General features: G+C 43.8%; 1 protein-coding gene across 1 annotated transcript in view; it reads left to right on the top strand.

Moving 5' to 3' along the window:
- Positions 1-19,150, top strand: part of LOC122817181 (protein-tyrosine kinase 6-like) — a 171,030-nt gene that overhangs the window by 108,732 nt on the left and 43,148 nt on the right. The gene's annotated exons all lie outside the window — the stretch shown is intronic.

Genomic DNA, 19,150 nt, shown 5'->3' with positions numbered 1-19,150 from the left:
CCCAATCCCTCCAAGCTACACGCTCTAGGGACCTAAACCTTGTCACCATAATAAACAGAACATGCTGGAGGGATAGATTTCTGTCCTAGAGACTTCCCACACTCTGGAACAGACTACCTATCTATGTCAAACAGAGCTCATTAGCACTCTTCAAGAAAAATCTTGATTGGATGGGTAGTAGGAAATTCACCCCGGGGATCACTTCTGTGGTTCTGCTTGACAGGGGGCACAGGAAAATAATTTTCTTGGGTGGCGAAAGCCATGGTACCTTTTTGGCTAGGCTTGTATAGGCCTTAGGGCCAGTAGCCTAGTACCTACCTATGAACCTAATCTTCAACCCTTCTACAGTAACTATTTTGGATCATGCGCTAATAACTATGACAAAAATGCAAGGTAATGAAGTACAAATAAGACAGTGGTGCTTTCCCACCTACCTGTTAGAGGAATTTAAGGAATTGGTAGTTGAAATTATCTGATTTATTAGAGAAGACAGAAAATTCATCAGAAGTATAGTGAGTGGGATACAATGAATGCAGAGTTTATTGCGGTAGATATAGAGAGATATGGTTAAGTAACAAGAATAATTTGGATGTGTTGTCAAAGGTTAAGGTATTGTAGAATAAGGGGGAGCTTGCAGAACAAGTGCAACTGGAGTACTAAAATGAGGGAATATCTGGATATATGCATGAGTTTAGAAAGATTGCTGTTAAACTGTTTTAGTAACTCCAGAGCACAAAAACACAGCATAATGACTTTGACAACAATAAGTAGAAAGGGTTTTTGTCAGACTTAGGCAGCCTATAACAAGAAAAATAACCAGAGATTCTGTACAGGTATTGGAGATATTTCAGAAATTTTCTGAAAACTTGCATAAAGCAGAGGGATGTGGAAACTAAGAAAAAGCAATATTTATAGAACATTTAGAGGTATACCAAGATTAGAGATAAATGAGGCTCGACAATTAATAGTCAGGAAAGGAGGAGATGAGATATAAATGGTAACGCACAATCAATCTGCAGGAAAGTCTCCAGGAATACATGGTATTCCTGTGGAAGTTTGTAAGCTAGGAGGGAAGAAAGTGAAAGATCCCTCCTAGCTTCATGACTGCACTCACTACGGAGGCATCTGCCCTACAGTTCAGATCATCTGGAAATTATTTGACATGTAAATTGGCATCCTACAGATGAAGTGAACATGTTCATCGTACTATTCACTGCAGCATTCTGCTAAGATATATTGCCTATACATAGCCTGAAGGCTGGGTTGACTTCTGAACCGTACTTTTTTCCCCCTGGAGCTCAGCTGATTCCTTTTCACTCAGATGTGAGGGCATCGGTGGTGGATAGGGGTGTATTCCAACACCATCTTCAGATCCTTCTCTTTATGACATCAGTATGATCACATGATTCTTGAGCATTCGGTCTATTGGTTGGTCTCTGAGGGTCCTAGCACACAGTTAATCTGTGAAGGTGAGGGTGTTATCCATCTTATCTTATGACAAGATTCCTGAAGACCATGAAGAGGTCAGTTGCTGCATGTGAACAGTGTCACCCACAGCAATTTCTTCAGAAAGAGTGAGGCCTAAAGCTCAAACCAGTGTCCAGTATCTTGCCTAGGCGGAGCAGATTCTCAGTCCACATCTGAGGCTTCTGCATTAGAATTTCTTTTAATTGACCCAGGACTTCAGCACTGGAAATTCTACATAGTCTCACCTGAGGAAATGGTGGTGCCTCTCCCTGTTACACTAGAGTCAGAGTCTGAAGAGTGGCATATCTTACCCCATTGCCATCTGCCCCATTTGTGATCTTGATACAGAGGTCTGCTTCACCCCAAGATCAGCTGCTCTTTGGTGGTGCACTCTACGAGGTGGGGTAGAGCCGATGACAAGAAAATACTCACCGGCCATCTCTGGGCTCTTATGGGCACCTGCACCTATAGGGCACTTGTATCCAAGAGGACAGTGCACCTAGGGCACTTGCATCCAAGAGGACAGTGCACCTAGGGCACTTGCATCCAAGAGGACAGTGCACCTAGGGCACTTGCATCCAAGAGGACAGTGCACCTAGGGCACTTGCATCCAAGAGGACAGTGCACCTAGGGCACTTGCATCCAAGAGGACAGTGCACCTAGGGCACTTGCATCCAAGAGGACAGTGCACCTAGGGCACTTGCATCCAAGAGGACAGTGCACCTAGGGCACTTGCATCCAAGAGGACAGTGCACCTAGGGCACTTGCATCCAAGAGGACAGTGCACCTAGGGCACTTGCATCCAAGAGGACAGTGCACCTAGGGCACTTGCATCCAAGAGGACAGTGCACCTAGGGCACTTGCATCCAAGAGGACAGTGCACCTAGGGCACTTGCATCCAAGAGGACAGTGCACCTAGGGCACTTGCATCCAAGAGGGCAGTGCACCTAGGGCACTTGCATCCAAGAGGGCAGTGCACCTAGGGCACTTGCATCCAAGAGGGCAGATTCCCTATCCTCTACTCCAGGGAAACACAGATTCCCTATCCTCTACTCCAGGGAAACCCAATCAGTTCTACTGAATCTTGGATTCCCACAAGTCTGAGTCAGCTTAAGGATATGGGTATGTCAATCTCTCTAGCAGCCATGGGCCAGGAATCTGCCAAGTTGCCTACCTCTGACTGTTTTGGAAGCAGTCATCCCCATACTGATACAAGAATAAACTCCAACACTACTACTCCTTGGAGTCTATCTGTCGGTATTTTTTGTTTTGGAAGCAGTCATTGCAGTCAATTGCACATCCCACTGGACATTTAGGTTCATAGGTGTGTACTACACTAATGGTCCTGGAGCCTTTACAAGCCTAGCCCATAGGATTATCCTGGCATCGTGCCACCCGACCTTGGTTCCCAGTGCCTCTGTCAGGCAGAGCCACTGGAGTGATCCTCAGGGTGAATTTTCTATTTCCCTTCTACTCATCAAGATTCCTCTTGAAGAGGGCCAGTGAGGTGCTCTGCTTGATATGTATGGGAAGTCTATTCCATAGCATGGGCTGTCTCTGGGTTATGAACCTGAACCTCTAGCATGTTCTGTTGATTGTGTTAATGCGGTTGAGGTCTCTGGAGGGTGTGGTGTGGAGGGATTGGGAATTTTTAGATGTAGCATTTCTAGCGGAGCTGGGTCAGACATGGCTTTGTAAGTCGAGCAGAGATCACCTCTGAGTAGGTTATACGAGACTGAGAATAGTTGTGTTTTTTTAGTCTGTCCATATATGTCAAGTGTTTAAGGCCTAGGATTCTCTTTGTGAGGTACTTTTGTGGCTTCTCCAGTTGTTGCAGGTGTCCAGTGGTGCATGCCAAATGGGGCATTGTACTCTGGCCTAATGAGGTAAGAGTACAGGAGACAATGACTTTCTTCCTGGATGCAAAACCCTTGGTAATGCGATGTGCCACACAGGTCTTTCTGACCACACTGGATGCAAACCCCTTGGTAATGAGATGTGCCACACAGGTCTTTCTGACCACACTGGCAATGTGGTGGTCAAAAGAGAGGTTGCTGTCAAGCTGTGTTCCCAGGTCTTTTATAACTCCTCCTGTGTTCAGTGGACTACCATCGATCTGGTAATTGGGTTTTTCCCAAAGGGGATGACTACACATTTTTTGGCATTGAGTGTAAGGCCATGGTTTTGACAGCAGTTGTTGGTCTCAGTGAGGCCTTTCTGTAGGATTCAACATCGCTTAGAGAGTTAATAGCACCCAACTTAAAATTGTCTGCAAACTTTGTCAGCCAGAGACCCTTTGTGTTGGCCTGGACTTCAGAGAAGTAGATAACCAAACAGGAGAGGACCCAGGACCGAACCCTGTGGGACTCGACTCATGACTGGTCAGCAGTCTGACTTGGAGTCAGCTACTTTCACACTGTGGGTTCTATCTGTGAGCCCAGTTTGCAACCCACCTAGTGATATAGGGGTTGATGCCTAGCTTAGTGAGTTTTTTTATGATTTCTGAGTGGGGAATAGTATCAAAGGCCTTGCCCAGATCAAGGTAGGCTGTATGAATCACCTAGCCTTCATCCACAGCTCTGGCTACTGACTAAAAGAAGTCAACCAAGTTGAGCAGGCATGCTCTACCCTTCACAAAACCAAACTGTGTGGGATCCAGAGTTTGGAGATTCCCTACATCCTTGTTTATTAGGTCCATGATGATGCGTTCCATAGCTTTGCATATCGGACTCGTCAGGCTAATGGGGCGATAGTTCCCAGGGTCTGTAGTTGCACCTTTGTGGAGAGGGATGACTGTAGCAGTGTGCTATTTGGTAGGGACAAAGCCTGAGATGAGGCTGTGATTGAACAGAGCACAGATGTAAGGTGCCAGTTCACTCTGTAGTTCATGTAGAGCACAGCCAGGGATGTTGTCAGGTCCCATAGAAGCTGTATTCTTGGCATTGGACAGTGCTGTTTTAACCTGTGCAGCTGTAATACTGGGTGCCTGGCAATTTACTGGTATTGTGATTGGTCCTCTGGGGGAGGAGAGAGGCTTTAAAGTTGGCACTGAATCTGTCGGCCAGTATATTGGCAATATCTCTTGGCTCGGTATAGCAGGTACCATTGTACAGTAGCTCAGAGAAAATCTGAGTATTGCCATGGATATTCCTTACATAACTATAGAATGCCTTGTGGTTGTCTTTACTATCTGCTACTATTTTGTTTTCATAGCTAGCTTTAGAGGTTTTGATGAGGGATCTAAACTTTTTGTTGAGGCTGATCAGGGAGATTTTCCAGTCTTGGGACTTCACCTTATTCTGCATCAGTTTCCTCCTGTTGTTGTAGAGTTTATGGCAAAGGACCACCAGATTGTCTTCCATTTTTTGGAGGGGAGCATCTTGGTTCTATTGAGTATGAAATCCATGCATTTGTGTACGTTTGTATAGTCCATTGGTGTATGATTCAGCGGTCATGCAACTATTTTCCATTTGTAAGGGTGCCATGAAGTTGGCCACCTTTGTTTTTAGGAGCCCAGAGTTAACTTTGGAGAAGTTTTTCATGGTAGTTTCCTTTGCAGCTTCTGAAAATCTGACAGGTTTAAGGTCTGTTGCCATTGGAAATATCTCCTTTAAGGAAGGTGAGAGGGTGGATTCCTGCTGACTGTTCATTAGAAATTACAGAAAATGCCATCTGGCAGATCAACACACAGACACCAGGCAAATGGCAGAGACCAGGACAGTGATTATCCCAGGTGATGTCTTCTTCCCCTGTTTCTACCTAGCACGGGATCTATTCATTCTCAATGGGTGGCATTCTGAGCATAGAAGGCTCACTGCTTTGAGGGAGCATCCCCCTAAAGAGTAGTGACTTCCCTCCCCATGTCTTTGGAAAAGGACTAACCTGATGGACTTTCTTCAGGATATGGATGATCTTGACTATCCTTTACAGATGTCCTCATTGCTTGGATATAATGCTGGTAATAAACCTAAGGGGATCTCAACTCTGGTAACTGGCCCTGATGAGGTACCATTTTAAATGGCAAGTCTGGAGCCTCAGGCATGTAGCAAAGGGTCCCAGAGCTGCTGGTCTATGGCCACACCCCACTAAAGCCTGTGGCAGTGCTCCCAATGGTCTTTTACATGGTTTTGAATCCACCTGTCAGGACCAGCACTGATGAGACCTGGTAGATTCTACAGGGTTCAAGGGTCTCATTCCTTTTTATTCAAAGGCCTTATGGTGGGAGCCAGACACAAGAACAAATTTTCCTCCCGGGAGAAATACTTTACCAAAAGTTAAGGAAAATAGGCTCCTATATTGATATATTAAGGATTCATCTGTACTGACCTTCATTCCACATAATGAAGTTTCAAGAAAGTTTTGAAACTGATCTTGAGCAATTGCAACTCTTAGGGGATTGTAGAAGACAACTTCAGCAGATGACCATCCTCCAGCTGTTAAAATGTGTACCTATGATGCTGTTTCAAGAGCATCAGCCTGTAGGTCCGTTTCCAAGAGGCCCAAATGGCTGCAGTTTGAATGTCTACAGACTTAAAAAAAAAAAAAAAAATAGAAAACGTGGAGGATAATGAGAGAGAGGATGTCTAGCAGGTAAGTCGGGGAATTATGGCTATGAGCTGTAAACAATATGCTGCCCTTAGTCAAGGGCTTGAATCCCTCTGCCTCCATTTACCTGCTGCATGACTCTAAAATACTGCAACCAGATGGTGCTCCCTAGGCTACATCTGAGAAAGATCTAGATGCATCAGTACCCTCAATTACAAATAAAATAAGGTAATGGGCAGCAAGTCTCATGTTCCACTTCCACCCCCCCCCCCAATACAGTAAGAATTTTCCAAAAAGCAAGGCCCTTTCTGTGTAGGGGTTAAGGGAAGAGCAAGTAATAGGGAGCAGGCCCTTCAAAAAGTGGCAAATGGATGGAGGGGACAAAGATGCAAACAAAGCCTCAGGCACCTCAAAGGTTAGCTCTGAATACACTAGGCCACATTTTCTCACCTCTAAATCCTCCATCTTAACTCCAAAACATAAACCTCCAGCTAGGAGGCAGGGCATTTTCTGCAGGAATAGAGGGCATGTAAATCAAAAACTGGGTACATGGTATTGCTACAAAAGGCTACAACATAGAATTAATTTCCAGACCATGAGGAGAACACCACATCATACCTATTCATCAGCAAGTGATACAAAAATAGAATATAGAAGTGCTATGCAAGGGTTTATTCACAAAGTCCATTTTTGGAATGCACAGGACTTTCAAGATGTTGACCCCTCCATGCACTTACAGCTGTGTTAAGCCTTAAAACCTACCTAGTTACTATGGTCTTAAAAGCTGCTTATTCACAAAGAAATCTTAGGAGGTACCCATGTCCTAATAGAAGGGGCATTACAATCCACCTTCTTGCCCCTTTGACTTGGCCACTGCACTGATGTGTTTCCCCAATAACAGCCCATTGCAGGACAAGAGCAATATATATGTATCCATACATGGGCAAACTGCCTTTCAACAACAGTCCCAAGAAAAGGCTCTAAAAAGCCATTGGACAACACAGCCTGCATGCAAAGACTGAGCTTCAATGAGAACCTCCAAAAATTGAACCTACATACCAGTCACTTCTGTGGGGAGCACTACTGGATGTCATTCTCTCTCCAGAAAAAAGTTCTCTCCCACATCCCTCTTTCAACAGATGGTAGCAAAGACTCACTGGACAGAATAAATTGAGGCATACGACTGGCACCAATAACATGATGCCCTTGCATGGATGCACTTGACAACTCCAGTAGAACATTGGGGTATCTTTATTGACAGCACTGTCAGTCCCTACAGCACATGCTCCTTGCCTTACCTAGTCTTGAAAGGGAGCTGACTTGGTGGATTTCTGCTCTCAAGGAAAACAAGAGCATGACTTTTTGCCGAACCATACACCCTAGGTTCATAGGTTGAACAGATGCCTCAGATCTGGCATGGGGGAACACGCAAGGTCTCGGTGCACGTGAGTCTACTTAGATTTGTACAGTTGAGGTGTCGGTGCACGTGAATCTACTTAGATTTGTACAGTTGGTCTTAACACATTATTTTCTCACTTCTTTCTTGGCCTTTCAGGAGTCCTTTCATAATAAACATGTGACTGCCTTCCAATCTAACAATATTGCAAGGGTTTTTTAACAGTAAGAAAATAAGAAATGTAGTAGTGAGGGAGAGAGACAGAATCTTATTGTGTTGAGAAACCTTGAGGTATGGCACTGGGTCATTTTGATGGCAAATCACATTCCAGGGGAGGCCATTTCTCTATGGGTTACATAAGTCACTGCTGCCTCATGAGTGTGGTACCTCATGTGCATGTGAAGTAAACTTTTTGAGTGTTTGCTCTTCGCCTTGGTTGTGGATGCAATGCCTGCCCACAAGCACCTCCTCTAAAGAAAAGTGCCAGGGATACCATTTAGAAATTGCTTGCTGAGCTCCTATGTTCCACACATCTGTGGTGGTGAGTTATATCTAGAAAGCTAGGCTACACTATGCCAAGGTCATAGTTTAACTTTTGACTGTGTGCAATGTTTGTCCCACAGCATTGGCCATAACCTGTTCTTGGTTTTCACCATTGCAGTCCTCACTGGCTGAGATATCCTACACTGCAGGTAGCCAACGGAAGGGCTAGACTTTGAGCTCTACCATCTCAGTTCTGCAAGTAAAGCCCTCCCACTAAAGAGTGAACACACCAGTGGGTAAAAAGTGCATCAGCTAATAACATCTTCAGATGTTTCCTGTCATGTAGTTGGCATTGCTATGTATGCTTTTCACTGCATTTATAGTCTCTGCCTACTTCCACTGAACCAGGTAAGTAACCCCCATAGAGGATTTTTCTTGAATTTGCACTTGTTGACCTAGTTAATGTCTGGTTTGAGTCTGACACTAGTGTAGTACAAGTAGTTGGTCAATAGTCAATAAGCAGATTCCACATAAAGGCTTGTCTGCCTCTGCCCAGAGCATGATATGGATGCTGTCTGCACTGTGCATATTTAACCTCGAGGACACTCCATTAATGACGGAAACCTCTTTGGGAGTTGCTTCCAAAAATGGATAATTGCCTGGTTCTCTCATTATGGCATCAGCCAAAGCACCCAGGAGCCTTCTGCCTCTGAAACAACATCTAGACAAAAGGGTCCAGCGTCAGGAAAACAGGGATGTAATGAAAGACCATTTATTCTTTTTGAACCAGTACTCTGCAAGATGGGACTGCTTTCACAGCCCCCAACTGTGGAGTCCTTTTTCAGAGGCCTCTGGCACAATCACTTTTCAGGTACCCATGCCTTCAAGTTTCTAGCATGTCCTCCTGGACTGACATGCCTGAAGTCCCTCCAGCAGCTGAAAGCCCTTCAGCATCTGTGGCCTGTATCCTTTCTGAGGGGGAAAGGGAGAATACAGGATCCCCTGGATTTTAGTTTGTGATGAGGTCTTTAAAAACTCATTGAGGTCTCTTTTTCCAGATGCTTCTCAAGGCCCCAAGTGTGGCAGTAATTGATATTGAGGCACAAAGCATCTAAAACCAAATGCAAGTGGCCTAACTTGCTTTTGCCTAGACCGGGCAGTGCCTCAGCCAAATCTTCCCCCAGGCATTTTAGGATTCTTTAGTTGAGATGACAAAAACATTTGTCCTTTCCTGCATCCAAAAGACCTGAGTTAGAGATGCATGGTGTCTGTTGGGGGTGTATCATCTCTTGATGGAATTTTATTCCCATGATTCTGAAGTTGACTACCTGGCCTATGTGGGTCAATGCTCTTTGACTCCAGCACTGAAGGCACCTTGTCCTCTGTTTCTACACCAGGGTATTTTCCTTTGGAGGCATGCTTCCTGAGATGGAGACTTTCTTGGGGAATGGGAATACAAGTAGCACTTCAAAAGTCCAGCTGGTAATTTGCCCAAACCTGGGTCACCAGTAGTTCCTCTAGTGCTAAATGTCCTGGAAGATGCATTTGTTAATGCATTACTAGGGCCAGACTCCCTTCCTCTTGCAAGGAAGCCTGACCAATTTAGAGTCAAAGACTACAAGTACCTTTACAGGAATTCTTTAGCATATCCAGATGTGGTGTGTCTGAATATTCGTAGTGGAGTATCCATGGATCCTACAAGAAGTCGTATTCCAAATGGAGAGCATAGCTCAGGAAAGAGTTGGGAAGAATGTGTACACCTTTACTACCTTTCTTTCAGACTCTTGAACGCCAGTCCTACATATTTTTATACCAACAAATCCAGTAGGAGAAAATGAGGCCCAAGTAAGAGGGGATACAAGTCCAACATCTCATCTCATACCCTCAAATGGCCTATACTTTCAGGTTGCAAAGCATTCTAAGAAATGCAGCTATCGTGCAGTACTTGTATCATGTAAGGCAACAGCTGCAAGTCATCTTTAAGGTCAGTTATCAGAAGACCTACCTGGCTGATGACAATGCCCATGAAATAACATGTAAAGACAGTCTTAATGCCCCATCGAGTAAGGCGCTCCTCTTTAGATCCTTACTGGAAGGAAAAGGGAAAACCACCCAGTCTTGAGCACAACAGTTTGAATAATTTGCTCAAATATACAAAGACTGTCCAATCAAGACACTGCCTTTCAGACAGGAGCCTACCAAATCTGTTAAGGACAGGGGAAGATAATCTAGAAAGGAGTACAAGCCAATCCAAGAGAAGGCTGGGGGTTGTGTCAGGAAGGGGGATTGGCTATTGCTCATGCAGGATGCCTCTTTCAACCCCCTTACATCCTGACCCAGACTTCCATATATAAAAGAAAAAAAAATTGGAGGGTACTTGTCCTTTGCAAAAAGATGGGAAGAAGGTGCCCAAGGTTAGTGAGTTCTTTACTTTGTAAAAATAGATGGTCTTGGTTTCCTGGAAATCCCTCATTTTAAGGGTATATCTCCAATACCAGACTAGTTGGACAGTATTCTGCAAGATGTACAAAACATGCTGGAGACCCAGGTCATAAAAAAGATACCCTGTGGTAGGAAGGGTGAGGTTTTTACTCAAGGCTTTTCCTAGTTCCATGGAAGGAAAGCCCTTGTATTCCCATTCTAGCCCTGTCCTGTTCTCACCCTATAAGGACACCTGTCACTTCTACTTCAAGTGGCTGTCTTTGGTGGTGCATGTCCCCATACTAAAAGTGCAGAAAGTTCCTAATGTTTGCAGCATGGGGTGGACACTACAATTCACCATCCTGCCCCTTGGCTTGTCTGCTGCACCCAATGTTGGCAAAATGTCTGCATTCAGTAATCTCCTATTGCAGGAAAAAGGTCATTGAAACTTACCTGTACTTGGATGATTCCTTGATCCTGGCAGTCTTGCTATCACTTTGTCTCTGGACCACATTGAACTATTTCAGGGACCTGGGCCTGACTATCAACAGAGAAAAATCTTTCCTGACCCCCCCCCCCCCCCCCAAAGAAAGTGTTTTTTGTGGGAAAATGCCTGGATATCCTAGTTTAGTCTCCACCAGGAAAAGCTAGAACTAATGAAGTACTTCACTATTAGGGTACATGTAAGGAATCATTTTGATAGTCCCACTTAGTATGTCTACACGTGATGAAACTCCAGTACCACTTGAAAAATAGGTGGTGTCATTTGGACACTGATTTTTCTGTTACTATGCATAAAGGAGATCTCATAGTGGACTCTGACTTGCACAGAACAGGGAGATGCCATTCAGGACACCCCAGTCAAAAATAACCACAGACTCACTAAATGTAGCACGAAGACCTCGTGGCAAATTTCTGTATTAGGGAACTGGGGTGGGGTTAGGATGAAGAAACTTCTCTCTAAGGAGATGAGTACTTATCCTGGCCTGAAAACATGCCTCCCTACCTCGAAGGAAGAAGTGCTGCAAGTGAGAATTTACTAATCACGTGGTGCATAATTCAGAAGGAGCTCACTCCTACATTGCAGGTGGACCATATCACGTGGTGCATAATTCAGAAGGAGCTCACTCCTGCATTGCAGGTGGACCATATCACGTGGTGCATAATTCAGAGGGAGCTCACTCCTGCATTGCAGGTGGACCATATCACGTGGTGCATAATTCAGAGGGAGCTCACTCCTGCATTGCAGGTGGACCATATCACGTGGTGCATAATTCAGAAGGAGCTCACTCCTGCATTGCAGGTGGACCATGCAAGCTTCAGAAATGGCCACAGGAGTGTGTGGAATATCCCTGATTGTCACCCATGTCCCACCAGTACAGAACGTAGAATTCCTAAAACTGGATAGTACAAAGTACTCTCCATGGTGAGCCTTACAACAACCCTCCTTCACAGGAAAAAAGGCAATGAAGCATGTGGCACTGACTTTCACCACAGACTAGAGAGAGATTAGAAAAACCATTACAGACAACTGGGTTATGGTCAGAGCAAGCAACTTGAGTAATATTGGAACTCAAAAGTTTCATTTTTAAAAAGGCCAAAAACATTGGGGACTGGGTGGAAAACAATAGATGACCCAAAGAAGGTTGCATACAAATAAGACTGCACATTTTGTGAATTTTTAAATGGGACACACCACTTCACCTGCCCTGTGCTGAAGAGAAGTAGAGTTACCTCTACAGCTGTAGCTCAGAGTGTGATGGTCCAAAGCAATACATGCAACTGTGTGGGGAAAAAGAATAGAGCCCACATCTGTCTGACATAAAACTAAAAGTATTAAAGAATCTATTGGCAAAATGCTCTTGGATATCCCAGCCACAAGTTCACTTTTCATATCCTAGTTTCATTAAAACTGGGACCACTGGAAGGAAACAATTCAGTCCTAGGGAAAAACGGAGCTACAATGGCATATTCTTACTGCCTAGAAAAGACCAGGCCCGAGCTCCAGCAGTTTTAAGTATGTACTAGCATTATGACCGCTAAACCACAAAATGTATTTTGTTATATTTTATTTTTTTAGTCTGATCTTTTGTTAAAGCCCTTGAGGTTCTTTTAAAGTTACATGCTAATGATCACCGTTTAAGCATTTGCACATGAAAAGGATTTTCACTACCCTGAAACTGAATGAAAATGGCTCCGAGTATTCTATTCTTGAATTTAAATACAGCCATGTACATTAAGATGATAAAGTCCTTAAGGTCCTTTAAATTTAAGTCTAGGATTACTTTCTAAAATTGTTTTTTTGAGAGTTGCTAATTAACATTTGTTATAGTTTAAGCATATACAGCTTTGAAGCTAAATCTTAAAAACAGCTCTGGCTATTTCACTCTGGAATCTAAAATAAAGGGAAAAACAATGTTATGTTTTTATACCACTCTGAGTTTCTTATGCATGATCCCCATGACATATTAAGATGTTTTGTTTCTGATATAATTAGTTATCACATCTTGGTGGTAGAGACCGGTGTGACAAAGAGAACATTTGCATGGTGCAGCTGAGAACAGGGATTAGAAAAGATGGTTGAGGGAGAAGATGGCAAGTACTGAGAACAATACAGGAGGGCAAAAGTGAAATAGGATTGGGCTAAGGTATTTGGATAAAAGGTGGGAGCTGGGGAAGTGACAGGTTATGTTTGGGAGAGATTGTGTAGGTTAGTGATACCTAGAAGAAGATGGGGAAACATAAGTAGGGAGGCGGAATTCTAGACATAATGGAAGGAGACTCTGAAGAAACCAGTTTACCTGGTGAAAGTGCTCAGTCGGTGTGCTCATTTGGAATAAACGCTTTTATTTTATACCTGCATTGCTCTGGTCTGTGCCTTATTGTCAGCTCCGTTTACACTGTGGTCGACTGGTTCGTTACTTTTTTCTACGTGGATTCCTGTATTGGAGTTGGTGTTTTGATTTACTTATATAATGGAAGGAGAGTACAGGAAAATAGTTTGATAGAAAAGTGAAGGGTATGTCAGCTAAAAGACTAGCCTAAATTAATGCGCTGTAAACTCAGACATCTGGTTTGAGAAAATATGTATTGAAATATCAGATTCTGTAGTATGACATATTTGAAAATGAGTAGAAAAGTGTGGGGTCGCCACACACTGTAGAAGTGAAACTTCTGTAAGTAAGTGCAAAGGAGCTTATACAGTTCTGTAACGAAGTGTGAATTAAAGCAAATGGCATAGTAGTTTACTTTCTACCACGCATGGCGATCGTGCACATTTTTTTAAAACTTCCAAATGTTTTTTTAATTCCATTTCTTTTTAACCATTCTGATGGTCTTTTATTGTGTCTTGTTTACTATATCTAAAACTAAACCTGTCTGATCTGTGATTTTAAAATCTTAAGCCTTGAACCCACTATGTAAATTTAATTTATTTATTTCCAGTTTGATAACCGGGGAGGTCCACTGGGCTCAAGGAGCCTGTTTTCAGTGGAGGCCCGGGGAGAAAAATCTCCATATTACATAAAAATAAGCAAAAAGTAATAATATATAGTGAGACTTAGCAAAAGTACAATTGCAAATTGTAAATGCATCTGTGAAAATCTGGGAAGCTGAAGATCAGAAAGAAATAAAACCATCAGTCCACCATAATTCAAATGAGGTGCATTTCAAACCACCAGGCTGGAAATGACATCTGAAAAAAACATCCCCACAGCCTTTCTGACCTCTCCCTCCCAAGAAAACTGTTGTGCATCCTATGTAAGATCATTAACTTGTTAAAACAAGAAAGCTGTTGCATCAGAGTACATATTCTTATTTTGTATTTAAGCTAAATGTGTGTTATGGGTTACTCAAGACTCTCCATGCAGATAACTACTTTGTACCATATAGTTTTAGGAATTATATTTGGCCAAGCACTTCAGACAGCTAAGGTACAGGATGGACAGCAGACGCTGCTCTACCAGAAGTGGATTCTTGGGACCTTGATCAGTACAGAATGTAGTGGCAAACAGGCTGAGCAGATCCCAATCAGACTACCATGAACATATGTTAAACAGGGATGTATTTCTGGATCTTACCAGGAGGTGAGGTGCACTTGCACAGACCTGTTTGCCTCCAGTTTGAACAGGCAAGTTTGTACCACATAAGCAACTCCATGGGCCTAGGGAATGTTGTCTAAATTAGACAGGTCAGTTCATGTATACGTTTCCTGTACCCTTTGATACCCAGCATATTGATAAAAGCAAGGAAGGAAATACCAGAAAGGTTTCTCATATCTTCCTCTCCTAAGCCATCCAGCAAGAGGAAAGCACAAAGTTTTGCCTCAGTGTGTGGACCTGTTAACACACAACAGGTTTCTGCTGTACCAAGACCTGGCCACACCAAGGCTGACAGGATGGATGATCTGAACCCGATTCCAGGCAGACCAAATTAGAGGACATGCTGAGTACTGTGGAGGAGTGTAAGAAACAACACAAAACATACTCACCCAGCAATATGGAAAGATTTCCCTGGTGGCAGTCTGGGATCTGACCCCCACAAAAAATCTAAAGTGGCATTGGTTCTGGAGTATGTCAGACCTTTACAGGTCAGGTTTAATTTGCATCTCTGTGTGTTCTGGTATCTCAACCTTTCTCCACATGGAGCCCTCCTTGTATTTTAGGCTTTTGACAAAGCAGTTTTTCAAGGGGAGGGAGTATCTATCTCTGGCCACCTAGAAAGCAGATTTCTCCACCATGGGATCTCCACTATTTCCTAGAGAAACTAACTTTTACCCCATCTTGGAACCAACAGCATCACTCCCCATCAGTTCCTGTCTGGGACAATACTGTTCTTGATGGCAGTCACTTCAGCTAGGTGGATGTCAAAACTCCAACCCCGATTTGCAAAAAGGCCTTCCTGGTATTCCATCAGGACAGTATCACTGCATACTAACTCCTCTTTATGCCTAAGGTGGTTTCATAATTGACATTTGACTAGCTATGCAGCAAAACCTCAAAACTCAGGAGAAAGACCCTCCATTTCCTACGTATGCATAGACAAGATTTTTATACAGAATGTAGGATTACTGAAAACGTGGTCTATTTTATCCCTTCTAAAAGGGAAAGAGGGTAGACGGTTGACAAATGTCCCCTTTCCAAATTGCTAGCTCATTGTATTTGTCACAATGAAGAACTAGTCCTTGGCCACGAAGATGCATTCCACTAGAGCCACAGCACCCATTCTTAAAGGGTCACTAACTGAGCCATTGTGGTAATCTGTGTACACCACCTTCAAACATTACAATCTGGAAGATTTGCTTCCACTACCCTGTAGTGCCTTCTCTCCAACTAGACTGTCCTCTACCCTAATGTTCATTGATTTGGGATTCTTCCCATGAAAAAGTGAAAATCATGAATAGTTGTTCTAAAAAACTTTTAAGTAGATACTAGGGTATCTGCCCGAAGGCATTTATAAGCCTAACCAGAATGTGCTGGCTTTTGCTGCCCCCTTAGATTACTTCCCTGTGCGTCTGTCCAGCAGAGCCATTGAAGTGATCCCTGGGGTAAACTTTGTTTCCCATCCACTCGTCAAGGTTTCTCGAGTGTTAGCGAGGAGCTCTGCCTAATGTAGATTGGAATCTTGTTCCAAAGCATGGGAAGTCTCTGGGACAGGAATCTATCCCTCCAACACGTCCTATTTATTGTTGTGAGTTTTGAGGGCATATGATTTTCTTTAGGTGGAGCATGTCCATCAATTCTGGGTTGGACATGGCCTTGTATGTCAGGCAGAGATCACCTCTGAGTAGGTGGTATGCAACAGAGTACAGCTGGAGTTTCTTCAGTCAAGTTGCATAGGGCATCTGTTTGAGGCAAGTGATCCTCTTGGTGAGGTACTTCAGTGGTCTTTCCAGCTGTTGCAGGTGTCTTGTAAGGTACATCCCAAATGGGGCATTGTACTTTGGGTTGATGAGTGATGAGTAGAGGGGCACAATGACCTCTTTTGATCTGGATGCAAACCCTTTTGTGATTAGGTGGGCCACATAAAAGGATTTTCTAACCATTTTGGCAATGTGATTATCAAAGGAGAGGTTACTATCTACTTGGGTCCCCAGATCAGTTATTATGTCTTCTGTATTTAGGGGACTACCACCTATGTGGTAGTTTGTGGGTGCTTTGTTTTTTCCAAAGGGGATGACTATGCCCATGGCATTTAGCTTGAGGCCATGGTTTTGACACCAGGTATCTGTCTCAGTGAGACCCTTTTGGAGGATGTCTGTGTCAGCCAGAGAGTCAATTACAGCCCCCAGTTTGCAGTAGTCTGCGAATTTAGTCAGCCATAGTTCTCCTATGCTAGCCTGTACCGCTGAGAAGTATATGCCGAACAGGAGGGGGTCCTAGGACTGAGCCCTGGGGAATGCCACTTGTAACTTGTTTAGAGTCAGACCTAGCTCCCGCAACTCTTACCATGTGGGTTCTGTCTGTGACCCAGTTGGCAAACCATCTAGTGACATAGAGGTTTATGTTCAGGATGGTGAGCTTGTCTATAATACCAGAATGGGGAATGGTGTCGAAGGCCTTTGCAAGGTTCAGGTAGGCTGTGTGGACCCCCTTTCCCTCGTCTATAGGCTTGGTAACTGTCTCAAAGTCCACCAGGTTTAGGAAGCATAATCTGCCCTTACAACCAAACTGAGTAGGGTCCAGTGTTTGGAGGTTCCCAATGTCTCTGTTAATTAGATCCATGATGATGCGCTCCATAGCTTTGCAGACCAAGCTAGTCAGGCTTATAGGGCAATAGTTCTCGGGGTCTGTTGTGGCTCCACCTTTGTGGAGTGGAATAACTGTTGCTGTGCGCCACTATGGGCACTTAGCCTGTGGAGAGGCCGAGTGTGAACAGTGCGTTTAGCTGAGGGGTTAGTTCATCTTTGAGCTTGTGTAGGATGCAGCCTGGTGCACAGTCTGGTCCCATTGATGCTGTGTTTTTGGCTTTGGAGAGGGCTGTTTTAACCAGTGTCTGATTTCAGGGGCACTACATTCTTCTGGTATGGTTATGGACCCTTTTTGGGGGTGAGAAGAGGGTGAAGTTTGCACCTGTCTGCCAGGATATTGGTGATGTCAGCCAGTTCAGTGTATTTTATGCCATTCTGCACTAACTCCAAGCAGATCTGAGAATTGCCACTTAGTTTCTTGACACAGCTAAATAATGCATTGTGGTTATCTTTGGAGTCCTTGGCAATTTTTCTTTCGAAGCTAGCCTTGGATGATTTTATGAAGGATTGTAGTTTTGTTGATGCTGATAATGCAGATTATTCAAGTAGTTTTGCTATTGGAGTCCTGGCTCCCTCCCTATGTCTCCTCTTTTTCATACTTTTGTTTCCCCTCATGGCTCCTGTGCACTTGGTCCCCTGTTGAGGTGGCCCTTTTATCCCTGGGTTATACCTTCTTCATACTGTCTTGCTCCATCCCTACTTTGCCTGCTCCCTTTCAAGAAAGAGGGATTTGGGTCCTTTGGGGGTGGACATGGAACAGCTGAGGACTATTCTGCTTGGTCCACTAGGCTCTGACACAAGGGTTTGCCTCAGCTTCTCCCTTTTTGTTGCAGAAAGATCTGAATATAGAATTGGGCAATGCACCCTTTATACCACCAAACTGCTCCTACCTTTGTGAGTGGGCTTTAGACAAAGTACTGTGGGAATGCGTAGAACTCTGGAAGACTGTTCAGACATTGGCTTACTTGCGGGGTACTTTCTGGTTCCTTCTTCCCCTCTTGGCAATGCTATTTCAGTTGCAGACCCTTTCGGACCTGGGGGTGTCAAATGGGGACATTTGATGAACAAGCAGAACCTATGTATTCTTTGTTACCCACTCAGCAATGCCTAGTAGTCCACATGGCTAAATGGGACTAGTGTTTTTGATAATACAGCAGACCACCACAGGACAGTGCTCTAGTGGCCTGATTGAAAACTGCTCTGAAGCCTTTTAGCTCTCAAGCCTTACACTTCATCTAAATCAGTCCTATCCCCAAAAAAGTCAACCAGCACCACTGATGTAGAGACCGTATTAGCTTGGTACATGGGTCACCTTCCAAAGAATCCAAGTTCAGAAGCTGTCTTTAGATTTGCAGGAAAAGGAAGGGCTTCCCACTGTTCCTATTTCCTCATCCCAGGAAAGGCTTCAGGGGTTGTTGTTCCACTCCTGCTTGATATTCTCAAGAGTGCCATTAAGTTAGGGACAATCCTGACACAGCCTCCATGCTCAGGAAGCCAAATAATTTTCCATCTCTCAGGGATCAGTCTGTAAAATCTAAGCTCAAGCCTGATCTTTTACTGTAGCAGCCTTGAAACAGGCACTCATGCCAAAGCTGTGCTGTCCATCTGCCCAGTAAGGAACCTTGGGTAATGAAAATATTTAGATAACATGCTTTTGTTTTGTCTTTGAGGATAGTCAATGGTTTGATAAACATGGGTTATATTTGACAGAACCTAATAGACCAAATGATCCATATGGCTGAGGACCTACCCGTTGAAAAGATAGGATTACAGCTGCAACGTCCTCATCTTCAATCACATTATCTGTGTGCCAAGGGACTGAGGTTCAACTAGACCTACAGCTGATGAACTACAGTTAACCATCACTCTGGCTCTGGCTTACAAACTTCATTAAAGACTCGCACAACTCTTATGGATTCCCTATTCGCAGGACTTCTGTTCAGTGAGGAACTTAAATCGGCATCTAAAAAAATGGAAAAGTAGAATAAAACCCTCATGGTTTCGAAGTTTTAGCCTTTATAGAGAATTTTTACCAAAAAAAAAAATGCAAATGTGCCACTGTCCCCTCTGGTTCCAGATCTGGCATGGGA

Source organism: Protopterus annectens, chromosome 12.part0 (genome assembly GCF_019279795.1).
Source record: "Protopterus annectens isolate FY-2018-M chromosome 12.part0, PAN1.0, whole genome shotgun sequence".
Classification (NCBI taxonomy): Eukaryota; Metazoa; Chordata; order Ceratodontiformes; family Protopteridae; genus Protopterus; species Protopterus annectens.
This window is presented reverse-complemented; position numbering and strand designations above follow the sequence as displayed.